The sequence below is a fragment of the Chelonia mydas genome, chromosome 1, assembly GCF_015237465.2.
Source record: "Chelonia mydas isolate rCheMyd1 chromosome 1, rCheMyd1.pri.v2, whole genome shotgun sequence".
Classification (NCBI taxonomy): Eukaryota; Metazoa; Chordata; order Testudines; family Cheloniidae; genus Chelonia; species Chelonia mydas.
This window is the reverse complement of record NC_057849.1, coordinates 269,299,245-269,305,751: the sequence shown is the minus strand read 5'-3', so window position 1 is coordinate 269,305,751 and position 6,507 is coordinate 269,299,245.

Genomic DNA, 6,507 nt, shown 5'->3' with positions numbered 1-6,507 from the left:
TACACAAAAAGTTATAAAAAGCAACAGAAATAATGACTCTTTCCTCCTTTTTACTTTGTTTGAGTCCACAGTTTTGCACTAGTCTATAAACTAGATTCAGGGTCCCTTATGATTCTGGGTGATTGAATTAAGATGGCAATTTGTGTGAAGGCCAGTTTAATAGAGTTTGCATTTCCCCTGGATTTTAGTGTGACCATTAAATGTTGGGAAAAATTATTCAGGAATATTTCCACAAATTCTGAATAATTTTTCAATCAATCTATGTTTACATCCCTTTTGTTTGCTCTTCTCTGGAGACTAAAGTTTTGTTTGCATGAATGACTGGGAATGGTTAGTCTTCACGCAATTACCCATATTCACATACAGTTTTACCCTGCAGGTGGCAAATATGGATATGTATTATCCAAGGCAAATATGGGCATTTGTAATTCACCATTGGCCCCAAAAGTTCTTGCCCTTGTTTATAAAGTTTCATCCATCCAATCAGGCAGCAGAAACAATACCATAGTATTTAGGTAACCAATGACACACTAAGAATAATGAATACTTAAAGACTTCATTGAATAATTAATGAAAAACCTGTAGCCTGAAACATGTGCACACGAGACATTTGTTGAACCATTGCGAATTATGCTTAAAACAATCAAGGCACAACTAGACTTTGAAGTTAAGAAATTCTGGGTCTAGGTGGTTTTTGTTTGGTGCTTCTCTGTAACCTATGTGTACAGGTCACTTTGTAGTGAGAGGAGGGTAGGATCTAAAAATGCAATCCATTTGTGGTTCTTCTGGGAACCACAATATGGTGCCTGTCTCAGTACTGAAATATTCTTCTAGGAATTGCCACTATTTGCAGTTGAAGGAATTTATGAGACTATCATCAAAAACATGGTGGAGGGCCACTGATACACAAAGGAAGTCACCACTGTCAAAACACCTGTCCTATGCTACCCAGGGTTTTTTAAATCCACATTTTCCTGAACATTTCTGGACCATCTCTAGTTAGAGGCATTCACATCTATTTATTGATTGACATCCATATTTATAAAACATGTGCCCATTGCCCAAGAATCTGGATGATTTACATCCACAAAAAGCAGGATAAATAATTCAGAGCATATTATTCACAATTGGCAGTGAAGAGACAATCTCCAAACTAATTACTACCCCTGGGCACAAAAACCCTCCTATAGGCACCATGCCTAACAAATTTCCTAATCAGTCCTTTAAGACAAGAGACACTTCCCTTTTCCATCCAAAAATCTGCTCAGGAAAAGGCCTAAGTAAACAGACAAACTTTGCACTGTGCTCTGAAGATCAACAGTGTTTGGCAGTCCAAGAAGAGGAATGACCTCTAGAGCCAAGAACCCTCCATGGAAAATATTGCTTTTTCAGCATCTGAAACCTGGATTAATAACAGAAATGCCTTAAGTGAACTCAATGGCTGGGTGGGTACCTACAGCAAGAGAGCTTTGTAGATCACAAAAACTCCTTCAATATTATTTTTCCACAAACATAACTTTATACTGCACCTTCCTCCAAAACACACTGGGAACTAAGAGTAAAATGTCCAGGATGTTCATTTATGACGCAATAAAAGTAAATTAGTCATGGAACCATATGCGAAAGTAAAACCAATCCAGATTTGTTTATCTGAACACTTTACAACCTGGAAAATAAAAGAATGATTTGGAAAAAAAATTATATCTAGGCAATAAATCCTTTAAGTATTCATTTATGCTATGTATCACTTAACAAGACATTTGAAAGCTTTTTGGAATATAGTAAACTTGGTGCACTCATTGACATACACAATAAGTAGAGAATATGAATGAACCCTGCAGAGTTCACTTCATGTAGGTTGAATGAACCTGACCTTGCAGAGTCAACTCACAGGAGCTGGCACTGGGCAAATTCCTGCAGGTTTGCCTCGAGGTTTGCATTTCCCAGTTGTTGGGGTTCCCTAGCTTATACTCCAAGCCTTACTGATCACTACTGTCCCAGCAGCTGCTGCGCTCACTGACGGCAGTAGGAGGGGGAGCTTTTCCTTTTATAAGGGGTGCAGTCATACCCAATGTGTTCTCATTTTCCCCCAAGAGCATTATTGGTTGCAGGAGCAGTGACATTACTTGATGGGAGATGGGCTAAGTTGCAGTATCAGCTAGGGGACGGGTGGGTTCAAGCCACAGGTCTTCCCCCAAAACACTTAAGGAAAGGTTAGAGGAGATCCATGGCAGGGAGAATGGTGGGGCCACTAGGGGAAGTGGGGACAGCACTATGGAGGGTAGGGAGAAGAAGAAGGCAGACTGGGTAGCTGTCTAAGTCTGAGAACAATCATGGAACATTTACATAATGAAGATGTATGCACAGCTCTACTTCTAAGCCACAAGGGACCCTTTAAATTTTACCTGCTTTACAGCTCATTTGATGAAATCTCCAGAATGCTTGTTTTCTGATACAGCATGTCGGTGCCCACGAAACAGCTAAATTGAAGAAACCCTGAAAAAGTGATTTTCACCCCAAACATTAACTGCTCACTGCTAAGTTAAGGGCAAATTCTGACCTTCACCTTCACAGGTGTGTATGATCAAAAGTCAGCAACACTGGTGCAGTTCTATGGTGCAGGATGTGGGGAACCTGCTGAGGGAGATCTGCATTGAGATCCAGCTCTCCTCACTGTGTAGCCCTGACCCCCTCTGATAGGCCCGGACTTAGAAAGCAATTGACTCCAAAGGTACTATTCAAGTGTTTAAAGCTAGCCATGTGCAGAACTAAATTGCTGAACCAGGGTCATAGCTTACAAATGGCAGAAGTGATTTCTCTGAGGAATGCTTAAGTAAGTTCAGAGCCCCACTGAAATCACACACAGTAGAGTTCTGACACAAAATAACCTCAGCTACTGGGAAAGAACACCATATATTTTATGTTCACATAGCTGGAAACAATGAATACTATCAGATAACTTTTGTTAGCTCTACCACATTATTTCCTGATTACAATGCAAATAAAGAATATTACCACAGATTCGTTTTGTTTTGCAGCCAAGTTATCATTCCCAGACAAATGGCCTATATAGACATTCTGAGACCCATAACCTAGTGGTGTGAATAGGACTGCTTTCTTCCCTCCACTTTATACCAGGGGATTAGCTACTAGATGTGGCAAAATGCTCGTACCATGTCCAGTGTGACAGCAGAGTCTGTCATCTGCTGAATTACTATTTGTGATGCCTGTAAATCCTGCAGGAGGAAGGTGTAGATAAGAAGAGAGAGAATCTCTGAAGATCCTCCTGCAGAATTCTTCCCTGCTTGTTCCAGTGTATTACCTCCTATGGAACAGGTCACAGATCCAGCACACCCCAAACCCAGAAGATCCCGATGGATCCAAGGTGTTTAGCAAAAACTGTCGTTCCTCCATGTAGAGACTGTGACCCTGGCAGCCCTCCATCCCCCTTCACTTATTTTCCAGTGGAGCCAAGCTTCTAGGGACAACCTCTGGCTCAAGCAGCCCCAGGGGCCCTTCTTAAAGGAGAATCCCCACTATGGAGATAGCTCTGCAGAAATGTTAAGACAGTCTTGGGCCCTAGGCTGATAAATTCAATAGGGCTGAAGAAGGGATGATGTGCAGCTCAATGACCCCTAGCCCATTACATGCAGGGACACTCGCACCTGGTCCCCAGTCTGCACATTCTGTGTTATATCCCTTTACGTGGATCTAGTCAGGCACATACAGCCTTGGTAGAGCTCTGCCTATTTGGACACTAACCAGGCCCTGGTTGAGTTTGGTCCTGAAACTAGTGCCAGCTCCTTCAGTCTCCCCAGTAGCTTAAGCACTCCATTTCCCACAACTCCAACCGTACTGGCCTTCTGGGTTTACCTCCTCAGGGGCATGTGATAGTGAAGAAAACAGGAACAAAGACAGACTTTTGCTTAGGATTCAAACACATTTACTCATTACTTAGACAGCATGAGAAATACAAGGATCCAGACCAAGTAAAAAACACATCTATATGAATTTTCCTGCCTCAGTTTCCACACCACTTTGGAGAGTTCTTTGGCCTTAGTGCAGAGTCGCCTAGGGAGTCCAGGGTCCTCGCCCATGCACAGGGCTTCTTCTCTGAACCATGGAGTCTCTCCCTGACTCTGACTTCTGCAGTCAGTGTCCTTCTGCTGCCTTGCCCCAAGCTTCCTCAGCTTCTAGTCTCTTCTCCAAATGACTTGTCAGAGACCTTCTCTTTTAAACCCTCCCATCCCCTGTATCAGGTGACCCTGTGTTCAGCCTCACCAGATGAGCTGATGCACAGTTACCAGCCCACCTGGGCAGCCTAGTCTCGGGACAGTAGCCAACTCTTTATCTACAGGTGTTTCTATTTGAATAGAAGACCATGAAGGTTTTATAACCCTTTATTGTCAGCCCTGTGCCACCATCTCTTGGAATTTTGGTCCAACATGGAGATAAAAGGAGAACAGAGAAGGAAACCAAACCCCACATTCAAAATAGTTTTCAGTCTGACACAGATACCTGCAGAGTCCATAATCTTAAACAGAATTCATAAACTGTACGTAGATTTCCCAAATCATCAGAGATCCAGACTCTGCAGGTTGCCATCTGAGAGGTCTGGATAAAAGGTGGTGTTGCTGTCATGGAGATGTCCTTCTCCTTTTGGCAGGACATGGTTATTCCCACACAAACAGATTCCCTGATTCATTAGATCTTGGGGGTGCAATCTGGCCCTCAGTTCAGACCCTCAATAGGACCTCCATCTCTTTAAATTGTAGCATAAATGTAGATGATTTGCTGAGTCTGGAAACTTCTAAAATAATGATCCAGAGGTTTACTATGTTACAAATAGCTGCTGCATATAAGGTGACCAATAGACAAATAACTCATATGCCTATAGAAAAGGAGTACTAGTGGCACCTTAGAGACTAACCAATTTATTTGAGCATAACCTTTCGTGAGCTACAGCTCACTTCATAAACACCATGCATTGTCCTTTCACTTGTGGCTTAGCAAGATGTTACACATCTGCTGTAAGGTTCTGTGATCATCAATGGGAAGCTGAGGGATCTCAGCACCTTACAGAGTCAAGCCTTCTGCATTTTTAGCATCTCATGGGCATTGCTTTGCTCTTTATGGTGTGGCTTGCAAACCTCTACCAATAAAAATAGATATGTATTCTTCATCAGTACTCTGGGACAAATTCAACCCTGATGTAAGTGTGCACAACTCTACTGATGTAAGGGAATGCAATCCCCATCTAAAACTGTGAAAAACATCTCAGCTATTTTCTTTAATATCAGACCCACTGCCTTCCAACAACGTATTAGGAGCAAAGCTGTGTAAATGAAAAGCTTAGCCTAGATCAGTGGGTCTCAAACTTTTTTACTGGTGACCCCTTTCACACAGCAAGCCTGTGAGTGTGACCCTCCTAATAAATTAAACACACTTTTTTATATATTTAACACCATTATAAATGCTGTAGGCAAGCGGGGTTTGGGCTGGAGGTTGACAGCTTGCAACCCCCCATGTAATAACCTTGCGACACCTTCAGGGGTCCTGACCCTCAGTTTGAGAACCCCTGGCCTAGATGTTATCAAAAGTTCACTAAGGTTCATGAAACTTTGGTCCTGAATTTATGATGTTATTTTGAAAACCATGGAAATCTTATCATTTCCATAGGTTTTGACCTAAAAACAGGCTTCAGCCGAGTTTTGCGTGAGCTTTGGGGTTCATTCATTCATCTGAACACATATGAATAGACACTGAATTGAAACCACCAAATATTGCTTGAATAAGCAGGGTAAATCTTACTCTCATTGAAGCTGAACTCAATGGAAGCAGATCAGGCTGCAATTTATTCACTTATGAGTCTACAAAGATTTATAACTGGAGGGATTAAAGTAACTTTGTGACTAAGTATATGGGCTTGATTCTCAGTTACTGAACACTCAAAATTCCAGTTGAAATTATGGGCTCTGTGCTTGCTCAACATTGCTGGGAGTGGGGAGGGGTATATGCAGTGCATATGGAAAATAAAAGAACTAACTGCATTTGAAGAATGCAGCTCATCAAGTACGAAAAAACAACCACAACCATGCAAATATCTTCTGTTGGTTCTGATTTTAGCGAGTTGTTTGCTAAGATCAAATAAAATGCAGAACTTTTACACAGAGTCTCTCTCCCATCCCAAACTTTATTCTGATGGATCCATCCATGTCACCTTGATTGATCAGTCCATCAGCCCTCACGGAGAGAGTGCCAATCACAACACGTCATTCTTCTTGTTCTAGACATTCGTTCAGCCACCCACTGGCCAGGCTGTCAGTGGCACCGGACACTCAACCAACAATGTGCACCACAGCTTAGAACCCCTAAACTCAAGCGATCCACCAGCCTCAGCCTCCCAAGTAGCTGAGATTACAGGCACGCACTACCACACCCAGTTCCATCCAGGTACATCAGTGTAATATCTCATCCAATAAAGAAGGAGTGGATGTAGTAATTTAG